General features: G+C 39.0%; 1 non-coding gene and 1 pseudogene across 1 annotated transcript; both read left to right on the forward strand.

The window, feature by feature from the left end:
- The first annotated feature begins 2838 nt into the window (after nucleotides 1-2838).
- Nucleotides 2839-3085, forward strand: LOC101099234 (annotated as a pseudogene).
- A 2679-nt stretch (nucleotides 3086-5764) lies between these two features.
- On the forward strand, nucleotides 5765-5867 carry LOC111562076. Its single transcript, XR_002745133.1, has one exon. It is a non-coding gene; the product is annotated as a U6 spliceosomal RNA (small nuclear RNA).
- Nucleotides 5868-13813: the final 7946 nt, after the last annotated feature.

Consider the following 13813-nt stretch of genomic DNA (forward strand, 5'->3'; position numbering starts at 1 on the left):
TTCCTGACAGTGCTTTAAATACTTTGCTGTTCAGACTTCAATGAATCCACAATAATTATATCAGTTAAACCAGCTTGGTTTTTCCAAAGCTGTTTCAAGCTGAGGGTGCTTTTGAACTTCTTATCATGGCATTCATCCTTTGATACCAGGTTTAATAGAGGAAGGGCTAATACTCAGATGGATCACCACTTAACTATTTAACCCATTTATGTATTAGTTGTTTTTGTTTTTGTTATTCTGTTTAATCTAATCTATCAGACTCTGTGATCTACACTTTCCCAGCCTCCTCCTTTCCAGGAAGTTTAATTACACAGAATATAGGAACCATATGCTATTACCAGTGGAGAGTTTCAAGGAAGGCCCAGTGGTTTTTAATTCCCAGAAGATCAAGCAGTAAAGACTTCAGTGGATTATCATTAAGAACTGACTTAACATTTAGCGTCTAACTAAGCCTTTTATAAGAGCTTTTATGTTGTCATTTCTAAGAAGGAGGTTAAAAAACTATCGTTTCAAAGATAAAGTGTGAATTATCAATGTACCATTGTTTTGGGGGGGGGGGAAGTACCAATATATCTAGGTGGAAATTAATTCTACTCATCCCTCATCACTCCCTCAAGACATCCAACAATTTCATCATAATTTTGGCTTCAATCAGTGTTCGTTCTTACTGAACCACACTCTCCCGTAAAACGAGATCTTCTCGATCTGTTGTATTGGCAATCTCCAGTCTTCACTTCTACAACAATTGAGTAAACAAAAGAGCACAGTTGAGAACAGTTTTCCTTCAGAAGAGCAGCCAAAGAACAGTAAACACATTTACATAAAGCCAGAAAGCAAGTGTAGGAATCAGAAGGCTTCTTCTCTGTGTGAGTGGAACAGTGAGCCTAGACTTCTGAAGTAGCCCAGGAATCCTAAGTGTAGATGCTCTTTAGTTCTTCAGATGACCACTGAATTTCCATAGCAGAATCTGTCTTAGCTTCTTTGAAAATATAAGAAAGACCACTACAAACCAGAGATCACACGTGCAAAATCTTTGTTTTTCCATAAATAATTTTCCTGTATAAAAATAGATTCAAAATCGTGAAGTGGATGCTTACTAACAGCAAAAGAAATGATCAAAAAGATGAACATAAAGGCTTATAAAATCAGAGTAAGCCATGCAAAATACAAACATTGCAGGGTCAAAATCGAAGCGAGATTTTAGCAAACGAGGTTTGCTTTGAAGTTCTCATTCAACATTTATCATGTCTTCTCTTAATTTTCTAATAACGAGCTATTTGTTATTTTACATTTGACTCTTCATTATAAATCCAAACTTTCATAATTTTATGCTCTGTTTCGTAATCCTGCCATACCCATTTACATGTTGTTCCAGGATTAATATCAGCAACTAAATTTGTTATTTTCACTTTAAGTGGGGAATCTTTTGATATTAATTGGTTGATTTAGAGATTACCTCTTTTTTAATGTTTATTAATTTTGAGAGAGAGAGAGAGAGAGAGAGAGAGAGAGAGAGAGAGAGAATGAGTGGGGGAGGGGCAAAGAGACAGGGAAAGAGAGAGTCCCAAGCAGGCTCCACACTCAGCGCAGAGCCTGACACAGGGCTTGATCTCAGGACCGTGAGATCATGATCTGAGCTGAAATCAAGAGCCAGACACTTAACTGACTGAGCCACCCAAGTATCCCTGAGGTTACCTCTTAAGGCAACAAGTTTGGACTGTTGGTAGGATTATTGCCATGTTGAGATACTATAGTGATAAAACTTTCAAGTTTGGGGGTCAGAGGACACAAGATCTAGTTCTAATTTTGCTATTTATTAACTATATGGGCTACTTAATAGGGGGTCTATAATTTAAACTCCCTACTATACTTTATAGGAAGTATATGTATATGTCAATTAGATTAAGCTACATTGTAAGGGTGGACATTTGCCCTAACCAAAAATTCACTCCCTAGGAGTCATCAACTAGTCTTCTAATCAACTAGTCTTCTAACTAGCCTCCAGAGGTGTTTTCTAGAAAAAATTTGTCTAGCCATTGACTCAGTCCTCAGTCCACCAGTGGTCTGATATCTACTATAGCAAGCTACCAGCTTATATGTTACATAAGTGTTTTGTGCCTGCTTCTTAATAAATGTTTAAGGGGGCACTTGGGTGGCTCAGTCGGTTAAGCGGCCGACTTCGGCTCAGGTCATGATCTCGCGGTCCGTGAGTTTGAGCCCCGCGTTGGGCTCTGTGTTGACAGCTGAGAGCCTGGAGCCTGTTTCAGATTCTGTGTCTCCCTCTCTCTGACCCTCCCCCATTCATGCTCTGTCTCTCTCTGTCTCAAAAATAAATAAACGTTAAAAAAAAAATTTAATAAATGTTTAATATGCATCTTTATGTGTGGCCAAATTTGGTCAGAGATTACTTTCAACATAAACTGGTGAAGAGGTTGTGTGGAAGGTAGTTACTCCTCATTCATCTCTAATTATCGGTGGTTACCATTATCCACAAAATAACTTTTGCAATATTACCCTTCACCTAACATTGGTTCCTCTTTACCTCCATCCCAGATATTTGTAATGTCACCCAGGAGTCTGTAGGCAATTAGTGGGTAATAAACTCATAGATCTCCAGACTATAGACTCAGATTCAGTGGGATTCAGTGCATGCACAGAGCTTTCCTGGGTTAGCAGTCTCCTCAGGATTCTATAGGTTGATCTGACAATTGTCTGGTCCTTGCCCCAAGTCCCAGAAGCAGTTAGGATTTCTCCAGTTCTGGCAGCCTCTGAGTAGCATTCAGCTGTGGCCCTGGGGCTCCAGGCGGGTAGTGGGAGGTCACGGTGGCCGGTGCGGGGATGTCTAGGAGCCCGAAGGTGGTGCTAGGCCTATCGGTGGTGCTGATGGCGGCCACCATGGCCCGGGTGCATCTGAAGCAGCGTCAGGACCTGCAGAGGCTTCATGGTGGAGTGATCAGAAACATTGAGAGGCAAAATTGGAAAAAAAGAAAACATAAGTCTCTTGAGAAAACAGATTATTTTGACTGAGCAACTTGAAGCAGAAACAGAGAAGATGATAGTGGCAAAAGGATCTCAAAAAACATGACTTGAAATGGATGTCAAATACTGATGGGACATTGTCAAGTGTGAGTGTGTGAGTGTGGATGGAGAATAGCTTTGTGAGGTATTCAACCTTTTCGTGGTTACTGCCCTTTCAAACTTGACCAAAGACAATGACACTGGATCATATATTCTAAACAATTGCTTTAGAAGTCCCTTCTATCTCAGTAAAGAAGTGGTCACTCTTCTGAAGAGTGTCTGTCTGTGTGATCTTGGTAGAAGCCCCTTTAAGCCTGGTATCCAGAGTTTAGGATTGTTCGTGAAAAGCACTTGAGAGCCTAAGAGAGGAAAGTATGGATAGTAATATCCACCTAAGTAGTTTGATAAGCCGTCACGATGATAAAGCCACGAGAACATCTACCTCAGAAGGGCTGGAGGAGGGAGAGGTGGAGGGGGATACTGCCCTGATAGTTGAATCAGAAGACAAGGTATCAGTGGACTTATCTCATGATCAGAGTGGGGATTCCCTCAACAGTGATGAAGGAGATATGTCTTGGATGGAGGAGCAGCTGTCCTACTTCTGTGACAAGTGCCAAAAATGGATACCGGCCAGTAAGGAGCTTCTTAATTCCCTTGATTTGTCAGTTCCTATGCGAAGGTTTGTTCTTCTAACCTGTGAACAAAACATGAATGTAAAATGGACCTAAATAAAAAGATAATTATTATTTTTATGGTTAGGTTAGTTGGTTAATGAGAGATTTATATAAAGCATAGACACATTTGTGCTAATAAAAACTATTGTCAACCTCTCAAAAAAAAAAAAAAAAAGAAAAAAAGAAAAGAAAAGAATTTCTCCAGTTCCCTCCAAGGTCTTCAGTTCCCTGGAGTCTTGATCAATGCTTCCTGTAGACTAAGTTTCTTCCCTAGGACCATCAAACCCTTTGCTCTGCTCGTAAAAATAGAACACAGATTAGATATCCTGGGGTCCTGTCATTGATAGAGATGATGATGATGGTGGTGGTGGTGGTAATGATTATTAATATGATTTCCACATGGCAAAAAGCTATGTCCCCATTTGATTGTTTGACTGCACATAAAATAAAACCCAAGAAATATTGTCTTACACCACAAAGTTTTTTTTTCTCCTTATATAATACACCTGGAGTTGGGCAATCTAAAGCTGGTACAAGGCCTTAATGATGCAATAAATGACCTTAAGTCTATCTTCCTGCTCTGTCATCCATCATTAGTTTGTAGTCCTGGTCCCCCCATTTTCAATACGGCTGCAGCACCTCCAGGCATGCAATCAATAGGGGAGGAGAGAGCTTTTACAAAATAAGGTTTTGCCTTTTTATTCAAGATATAAAGTTCTCTTCAGGGAAATCCATTTATATTACATGGCCAGAACTTTTTCATCCTCTAGCTGCAAGGGAGTTAGGAAAGGGAATAATTTTAATAGGACATATCACCATCTTAAACAAAGTGAAATCCCAACAGGAAGGAAGAAGGGGAATGGGGAATAGATATTGACAGGGAACTAGTAGTAGTTAGCATTCCTACTATTTAGTAGTTTCACAGGTAATTTTCATACTTACCATCTCTAACATTACCCAGCAACCATTTTCCACATGATGAAACTGAGGATCAAAGGTTTTTAGTAACTTGCGCAAGAAAATGGCAGATTCATGACTTGAATCCAGGACAACTTGATTAATAGCAATAGTAATAATAGTTAACATTGGTCAAATACTTGCCATGGGTCAGATAGTCCACTAGGTCTTTTATGTGTATTGACTTGTTTCCTCTTCATAGAATCCCTCTGAAGAAGGCATTTTTATTATTTTTTTAAATGCTTATTTATTTTTGAGAGAGAGACACACAGAACATGAGCAGGGGAGGGGCAGAGATAGAGAGAGGCACAGAATCTAAAGCAGGCTCCAGGCTCTGAGCTGTCAGCACAGAGCCTGACGTGGGGCTTGAACCCATGAACCGTGATATCATGACCCGATCTAAACCCGGACACTTAATGGACTGAATCACCCAGGGCCTCCTGAATAAGGTGTTTTTATTGTCCTCACTTATCAGATGAGGAAACCAAGGCCTTGAGAAGTTAAGGGACTTACATAAAAGTCCACAGATTATAGGAAGTGAAGCTTGAATTTAACTCAGTTCTGTGAGAATCCTTAGCCCTTGACTGCTCTTCTACACAGATTCTGCAAAATTCAGCTGCTCAAACCATGAACTCTGCCACCATCATACTAGGGTGGTATGGTTAAGTACCAATAAGGCAGCTAATAAGTACTCCACTTGGAAGGATTAAATGGAGAATTCCTGGAAATGGAAGCTGAAGATTCAAGAAATAGCAAGAAAATGAGTAAGGTCGAAGCTGGTGTTCAGCTGTGTGCCAGAATGTGCATTTAATGTTTTTCCCTGATTCAAAATACACACCTACATTGGTGCGTATTCTTGATGAAGTCACAAGGAAATATCGATCACAGAAGATGACCATTGGTAGTTGCCTATCCAATAACCATTCTCCATTCATTACTAACAGAACCCCCTTTTACTAAGGGCAACATTAGGCTTGATTAAAATGACTCAGTGCCACAGACTTCTCTGCGTCCATGCGGTGGCCATATGGAAGCAGGCTGGCCAGCATAAGCACACTGTTTCGGTTAGGGCTTCCTGAAAAGTTATGTTTATCGCCGAGAAGAGACAAGCTTGCGCTTGCTTTGGCAGCCCATACTGGAAATAAAATGATACAGAGGAGATTCGCGTGGCCCTTGCACAAGGATGACATGCATATCTCTGAAGCATTCCATATTTTCCACAGTTCCCAGAGGTCATAGGACACTCCATTGGTTAATCCCAAGGAAACCGTATGAGTCAAAGCACAATATGTGGCATCCAATATTGAAATTGTGATTTTTTTCCACAAAAAGAGAGAAAGAGAGAGAGAGAGAGAGAGACCAGCTCAGCCCCCTCATTATTTGCCCTTTATTCATTCCTCTTCCTTTAGCCTGAAATACAGTTGTGATGTCAAGTGGGGCAGTGGCCATCTTATGAGCATGAAGATAATGGTCTCACACTAAGGATGGCACAGTGGAGAGATAAATAACTGCCTAAATGCTCCATTTAAGTATGTTGACTCCATACCAACCTAAGCTTGCCTATTTCTGGGTTTGTAATGATTTATGAAAAATAAACCATTTAGCTAAGCTGCTGTTGTTCTATGGTTGTTGTTGCATGGAGTTGAAAATAATACCTACTGAGAGAGATTGCCATGCTATTCTCCCTTTCCGTTGGGTTTATTTTTGGTTTACTACCAAAGTCATCTCCAGCATAAAGCATATCGTTGTCATTGCCCCAGAGTTGACTGCATGGGGGATGCTAATTAGTCTGGAAGGAGTGGGTTTATGGCTCTGGTACCTTGCACTAAAGAAGGCCTCAGTAATAAGGTGACATTGTACAAAGAACGGAGGCTTTGGCAGAAGTAATCTTCATGACAATGTTTACTCACTCACTGTGAGCTGCAGTTTCCTTAGTTCTACAATGAAGAGTCTACTTTCTACCCTAAATATTTCCTGAGAGGTGCATGGGATTCCTAATTCAAGCAGCATATACGTGGATAGTTATCTTTATTACGAATTCCCCTCTCTCACTAATACGAATGGACCACATCATCTCACCCTCTCCTCCTCCCTTCTCAATGCATCCCTAGTCTTCTTGATAGAATGTTCTTCGGAAAAAAAACTTCTGCCCCTAGAGTTTGGCCTTGGTTTTCATTTTATCTAGATTTCGTATGGTTAAAAGAAGTGGGTGGAAAAGGGAGTGGGGAGAAGGAGAAGGCCCATAGAGTATGACCCAAGGAGGATTCTGCTGGCAGGCAGAGGAAAACCTACAAGAAGAGAGCATGAAAACATCTCCCCCTTCCTCAGAACTTCCTTTCTTCCCCATGTGAAAATGGAGACCCAAGTCTGTGACCATATATCTTTAGGTTCACAAAGTATATCTACATTTTTAATTAGAGTGTTTCTTAAGAGCTAAGTCTTCTGAAATGTGCTCTCGGAATAAAGTCATAATCATCTATAGTACATATTTATAACACACACACATATATGCCACATACATATTTATATATAACGTTAGAGTCTGTTACCATGGCAACTATTGCAGTACTAACAAATTAAGCATTGTGACTCCACTGTAATAAGAAAAGAGAAATTCAAATGAAACACCAAGCATTTGTTTAAGCACAAATATCTTTAGTAATTAAATACACAGAAACAATACGGAAAACCACAAATTAATGCTTAGAAGCCTTTTCCAGTATGAAACCCAGATTTGCTGTTATTTTCCCTTTTCCATTCCATTCCATTATACATCTTTATAAATTAAGTTTGGCACTGAGTTAACGAGAACAGATCTGCTGCATGGGAGCTCTCACACACCGAAAAGCTCAGCTTTCATTCTAAATAGTTACACCTTCCATAATCAGTGAGAAAGATTTTATGGCTCTTTTTATTCATCAAAAAGAGGACTTTTAAAAAGAAAGCTCAAATGTGAAGTTGGTCTTACATCCCCTGTTTCATTCAGACAACATGTAGAACTACCCCTGGGGTTTTGAATACATTAACATCCTTTCACAATTAACCCTAATAGGACAAGTGTAGCATTTTTCCAAGCAGATATATTCAAAGCCGAAAAATACATAGTGTTTAAATAGGTCTCATTATATCAGCTACACCAAATCTCTCCTCTTTATATACAGAGGATTGTACCTCTTTTCACTGTCATGCAACATTAAAATAGGAAGGCATACACAAGGGTGACATGGATTTGACAAAAAATTAATGATTTGTACATCACTTTAATGCTTAAAATCTGCAATTCATGTATGCTAATTAGTTCATAATGGGCTGTTGAAGAACAGAACTGTCATCCTGCTGCTTCCCGGGTTTCTGGAAGCTCTGATTCAGCACAGCCCTGCCCGGTTGCCTGCTGGATTCTGGGCTGGTACCCGGCAGATCTATGAGAGCATTTTCCCCCACCACACACAATTGTTTCTAGGATGTGGTGCTTTAATCTATCAGAGTTACGATGGCGTATCTCAGATGAGTGGTTCCTGGGTGCCGCAATACATACTGGGAGCAATAGCACGGCCTCGCTATATCCAAATGATTGATTTCTGGGTTTTAGGCTGTCAGGCTCTACCTCAGAGGGCAGCTGTCAGCTTCCTAAATGTATGAAGTTGTATTATGCAGCACATTTTGAAAATGTATGTACAACTTTTTTTTTTATTTACAGATAAAGAAGGCTGTAAAACTTGGAGAGAGGAAACAAAGGGGGTACAAAGATCAGATATCTTCTCTTACTGTGAAATCATGTATATCTCCCCAATGCAAGAAAAGCAGCTACCGTATCCCTTTTTCCTTCGGTCTTTGTGCTGCTGGGGTGGAGACAGACTGTCACAACAGCAGGAGAGTGTGAGGCTGAACTGTTTCACAGACCAAAAGGAAACACCAGAGCTTGCTGGAAGCTGCGAGATTTGAAAACGAGTTGCTCTGTTTTTACTGGAGAGAAAACTTCTTTTCCCTGATCTCATGATAGAGGCTTGACCCAATGTGTTCCTCATATCACATCTGCTGATCTGTAAACTCAGCTGCTGCGCATGTCCAGAGCAGAGACCACACAAAGGAAACAAGCACTAAATTTGTTTCTAGGTTTGAAGTATCAGATGCCTGGTGGCTGAAATTTTGTCTTGGAGACTCCAAAATGAAAATGCATGTAATTAAAATTTTTTTTTAATTTACTAGAAATATGAACTGGAGGTCAAAATGGAAGAACTCAGCCAGGCCAGGGGAAAAAAATATGCCCAATATGGCTGAGCCTTAAGGGATTTTAGATGGTCAGGAATAGATACTTGATAAATATGCAAAATAATGGCACATTAAAAGAGAGTTAAAAGTGATCAAGTTAGGGGCGCCTAAGTGGCTCAGTTGGTTGAGCAGCTGACTCTTGATCTTGGCTCAGGTCGCGATCTCATGGTTTTGTGGGTTTGAGTCCTGCACTGGGGTCTGTGCTGACAGTGCAGAGCCTGCTTGGGATTTTCTCTCTCCCCCTCACTCTGCCCCTTCCCAACTCAAGCTGTCTGTCTCTCAAAATAAATAAACAAACGTTAAAAATAATGAATAAATGGGGCGCCTGGGTGGTGCAGTCGGTTAAGCATCTGACTTCAGCCAGGTCACGATCTCGCGGTCCGTGAGTTCGAGCCCCGCATCAGGCTCTGGGCTGATGGCTCAGAGCCTGGAGCCTGTTTCCGATTCTGTGTCTCCCTCTCTCTCTGCCCCTCCCCCGTTCATGCTCTGTCTCTCTCTGTCCCAAAAATAAATAAACGTTGAAAAAAAATGAATAAATAAATAAATACATAAATAAATAGAAGTGATCAAGTTAATGAGAATTACTTTGTTTACAGGTTTATTTAAGGTCTTTACATAGGCAAGGAGGTAAAAAAATGTACTGATAAGAATAAAAGTAGGTGTTTAATAAATGTTGAATGAGTGAAGGATGCTCTTCAAAAAATATTATGACTTCAGAAAGACATGAAATAATATTCCAACCTCGAGACTGCACATGGCTGTCTAGAGAGCAACAGGAAAACTCACATAGAGGTAGATAGTAATGATACCATTTTGTCTTCATTAGACATGTGAATAACACTTTCTTGGGGAGGAAACCAAACCACAAACTTGACATTCCCTCCACTGGTTGGGTTATTCAGATCTACAGATTTTAAGTTGTATTTGGTCAATATTTATGAGTAGGATGGTTGGGTCATTTAGTAGATGTGCGTTTAGATTTTTGAGTAAATCTCAAGCTGTTTTCCAAAGTGGTTGTACCATATTACATCCCTACCAACAGTGTATGACTTGACTACCTGTCCCCCCACACATCCTCACCAATACTTGAAATATTTTTAACTTTGGATAGTCTAAAAGGCATGTAATTTGGGGCACCTGGGTGGCTCAGTCAGTTAAGTGTCCAGCTCTTGATTTCAGCTCAGGTCATGATCTCACGGTTTGTGGGTTTGAGTCCCATATCATGGTCCGTGCTGACAGCACAAAGCCTACTTGGTATTCTCTCTCTCCCCCCCCCACCCCTCTTCCCCCTCTCAAAGTAAATAAACTTAAAAATAGAAATAAATAAGAGGCATATAATTAGGTCTTGCTATGGTTTTGATCTGCATCTTTCTCATGAGTACTAATGTTCAGCATCTTTTCATGTTCTTATTTGCCATCCATATATTTTCTTTGGTAAAGAAACTGTTCAAGTTTTTCCTGTGTTTTACCTTTTTTTAAAAATTATTGTTATCATAGGGGCACCTGGGTGGCTCAGTCGGTTAAGCGGCCTACTTCGGCTCAGGTCATGATCTCGCGGTCCGTGAGTTTGAGCCCTGCATTGGGCTCTGTGCTGACAGCTCAGAGCCTGGAGCCTGTTTCAGATTCTGTGTCTCCCTCTCTCTCTGACCCTCCCCCGTTCATGCTCTGTCTCTCTCTCGGTCTCAAAAAAAGGTAAATAAACGTGAAAAAAAAATTAAAAAAAACATTATTGTTATCATCAAGTTTTGAGATTTCTTTAGACATTCTGGATACAGTCTTTTATCTGATATATAATTTGCAAATATTTTCTCCTAGTCTCCTGAGTCTTCTCTTTTCATTCCCTTTGTCTAGTTTTTGAAGAGTAGACATTCTTCATTTTGATGAAATTATATGTCATATATATGTAATAGTATATATATATATGTATATACATGTATGTATATATATAATAGTGTATATACATATACACATATGTATGTGTGTGTGTATGTATGTGTGTAAATATACATGATCTTTCAGTATCTCCTTTCCCTGATCAGTCTGCCGGAAGTTTATCTATTTGATTATCTTCTCTAATAATGGATTTTGTTTTCATTAATTTTTATCCATTGTTTTTCTGTTTTCTATTTCCTTGATTTCTACCCTGATCTTTAATCTTTATTATTTCTTTCTATTTGCTTATTATCCACTTCATTTGCTCTTCTTTTTCTACATCATAAGGTGGATGCTGAAGTTCTTGATTTTAGACAAAAGAAAAATGAAATCATATATATATGCAAAGATTATTACACAAATATTTATTAAAGTTTAATTTTTTTTTAAGTTTATTTATTTTGAGAGAGACAGAGATAGTGTGAATGGGGGAGAGGCAGAGAAAGAGAGGGAGACAGGTTTCGCACAGCATGGAGCCCAACACAGGGCTCAAACTCATGAAACCGTGAGATCATCACCTGAGCAGAAACCAAGAGTCAGATGCTCAACTCACTGAGCCATCCAGGTGCCCCAAGGCTTTATTTTTAATAGCCAACACCTGGAAACTACTCAAATGCTCATCATCATGTGGATAAATACATAACTTGTGCATACTTATATAATGGACTAGTACTCAGCAATAAAAAGAGAAGTGTTACATAAACTGTGTGGCTATATCTGAAAATAAGTACACTATTGAACGAAGCCAGGGAAAAAAAGGAAATACTATATGATGTCATGTATAAAAAATTATAGAAAATGCAAAGTAATTGATACTGACACAATAATAAGTAGAGAAATAACCCAGTGAAATAATAAGCAAAATATTTTAAGAGATATTATATAAATAAATACATATGTATGGCCAAGAAGCCTATGAAAAGATGGTCAATAATATTAGGCATCAGGAAAATTACAAACTAAAACCACAATGAGATACCACTACAAAGCCAACAATATGGCTAAGATTAAGAAGAGTGCCTTGATTTTAAGGTGCCTGGGTGGTTCAGTCAGTTAAGGATCTGACTCTTGGTTTCGGCTCAGGTCATGATCTCACGGTTCATGGATTTGAGCCCCATGTCAGGCTATGTGTTAACAGCGTAAAGCCTTCTTGGGATTCTCTCTCTACCCCTCCCATGCTCTCTCTCTCTCAAAATAAATAAATAAACTTTAAATAAAAAGAGTGATAACACAAAACATTGGCGAGGATGTGAAGAAGGTAGAATTTTAATACATTGCTGGAATAATTGCTGGAAAGTAAAAAGGGAAAACCATTTGAAAATTTGTTCGACACTTTCTTTAAAAAGTTAAAGATATATGATCCCTAGGACCCAGCAATTTCTCTCCTGAGTCTGTACCCCTAAAAAAGTATATGTCCACATAGTACATGAATATTCATAGCAGCTTTATTCAAAATAGATTAGAATTAGAAATAATCCCTCCCTTGCTCTGGAGACTCCAATTACATGTATATTTGATGTTTAAAGTTGTCTCACTGATGCTCTGCTCATTTTAGTTTTCAAATTTTTGAAAATTCTTTGCAAATTTCACTTTACATGGCTTCTATTCCTATGTCTTCAATTTCATTAATCTTTTTTTCTCCAATGTTTAAGCTGATGTATTTTTTATCTCAAATATTATAGTTTTCATCTTTAGAAGCTCAGTTTGGATCTTTTTTATGTCTTCTATTTCTCTAGTCTTCATGTGCAATCTTTCCTCCAGCTTCTTGAACTTATGGAATACTGTTATAATAACTCTTTTAATGTCTTGTCTACTAATTTTAACATCTGTATAATTCTTACATTGGTTTCAACTGATTGATTTTGCCCTCATTATGGGTCATACTTTCCTGCTTCCAAATGCTAATTGGGAATATTAATTCTGTTCATTTCTGAACGGATGTCTGATGTTGTAAATTTTACCTTTTGGATGCTGGGTATTTTTGTATTCCTGTAAGCATTCTTGAACCTCTGGGATGCAGTTGAATTACTTGCAAAACACTTCATCCCTTTCAGAACTTGCTTTTAAGCTTTGTTATGTACAACTAGAGCAATCTTTATTCAGGGGTTACCTTTGTCTCAATATTAAAGTGACATTTTCTTAGGACTTGAGGACTCTACCCAATGTCCCATGAATTATGAGGTTTTCCACTCTGCTTGGGAGGAACAGGAATTATTCTTGGCTTTGTGTGAATTCTTGGTACCATCTCTCTAATCTTTTCAGAGAGTTCTTTCCATGGACCTAGACAGTGTCCTTACGAACATGGACTGATCAGTACTCAGTTGAAGACTCCAGCAGGACTCTCTATGGATCTCTGATTCTCTGTCCTGCAGACTCTAACCACACAGACTCCTTTTTCTCTCTTATCCCATGGGACCACTGTACTCTGCCTAGGATCCCCCTCTCTGCACATTGACCAGAAACTCTCCCTGCAGCAAACTAGGGCAAGTGTAGGTCTCACTGCATTTGTTTTCTGTCCCTTAGGGCTCAGTGTCTTTCATTGCTTAATGACCAGAGTCTTGATAACCTTTGCACCAAGGTGGTATTTTGTTTAGTTTTTCAGGAAGGAAGGTAAATCTGGTCCCTGCTATTTAGACCTGCCTGGAAGCAGAAATCCCATCTAAGTCTAATTTTGCACCACTACTCAATGAGGTCTTTTGATGGGCAGTTTTTAATTTTGAATAAGTCCATTTTATTGACTTTTTTCTTTCCTTATTAGTTCTTTTTGTGTCATAATACAAAATTTTGCTTCTCTCGAGGCTATGAAAATTTTCTCCTGCATTTTCTCTAAAAATGTTATAGTCTTTAAGTTAATTTTTGTGTATGGTATGAGGTAAAGTTCAAGGATTATATTTTCCTGTGAATATCCAGTTGTTCCACCACACCCGTTGAAAAGCCTGTCCTTTCCCACATTGAATTACCCT

This window comes from Felis catus, chromosome C1 (assembly GCF_018350175.1).
Source record: "Felis catus isolate Fca126 chromosome C1, F.catus_Fca126_mat1.0, whole genome shotgun sequence".
Lineage (NCBI taxonomy): Eukaryota > Metazoa > Chordata > Mammalia > Carnivora > Felidae > Felis > Felis catus.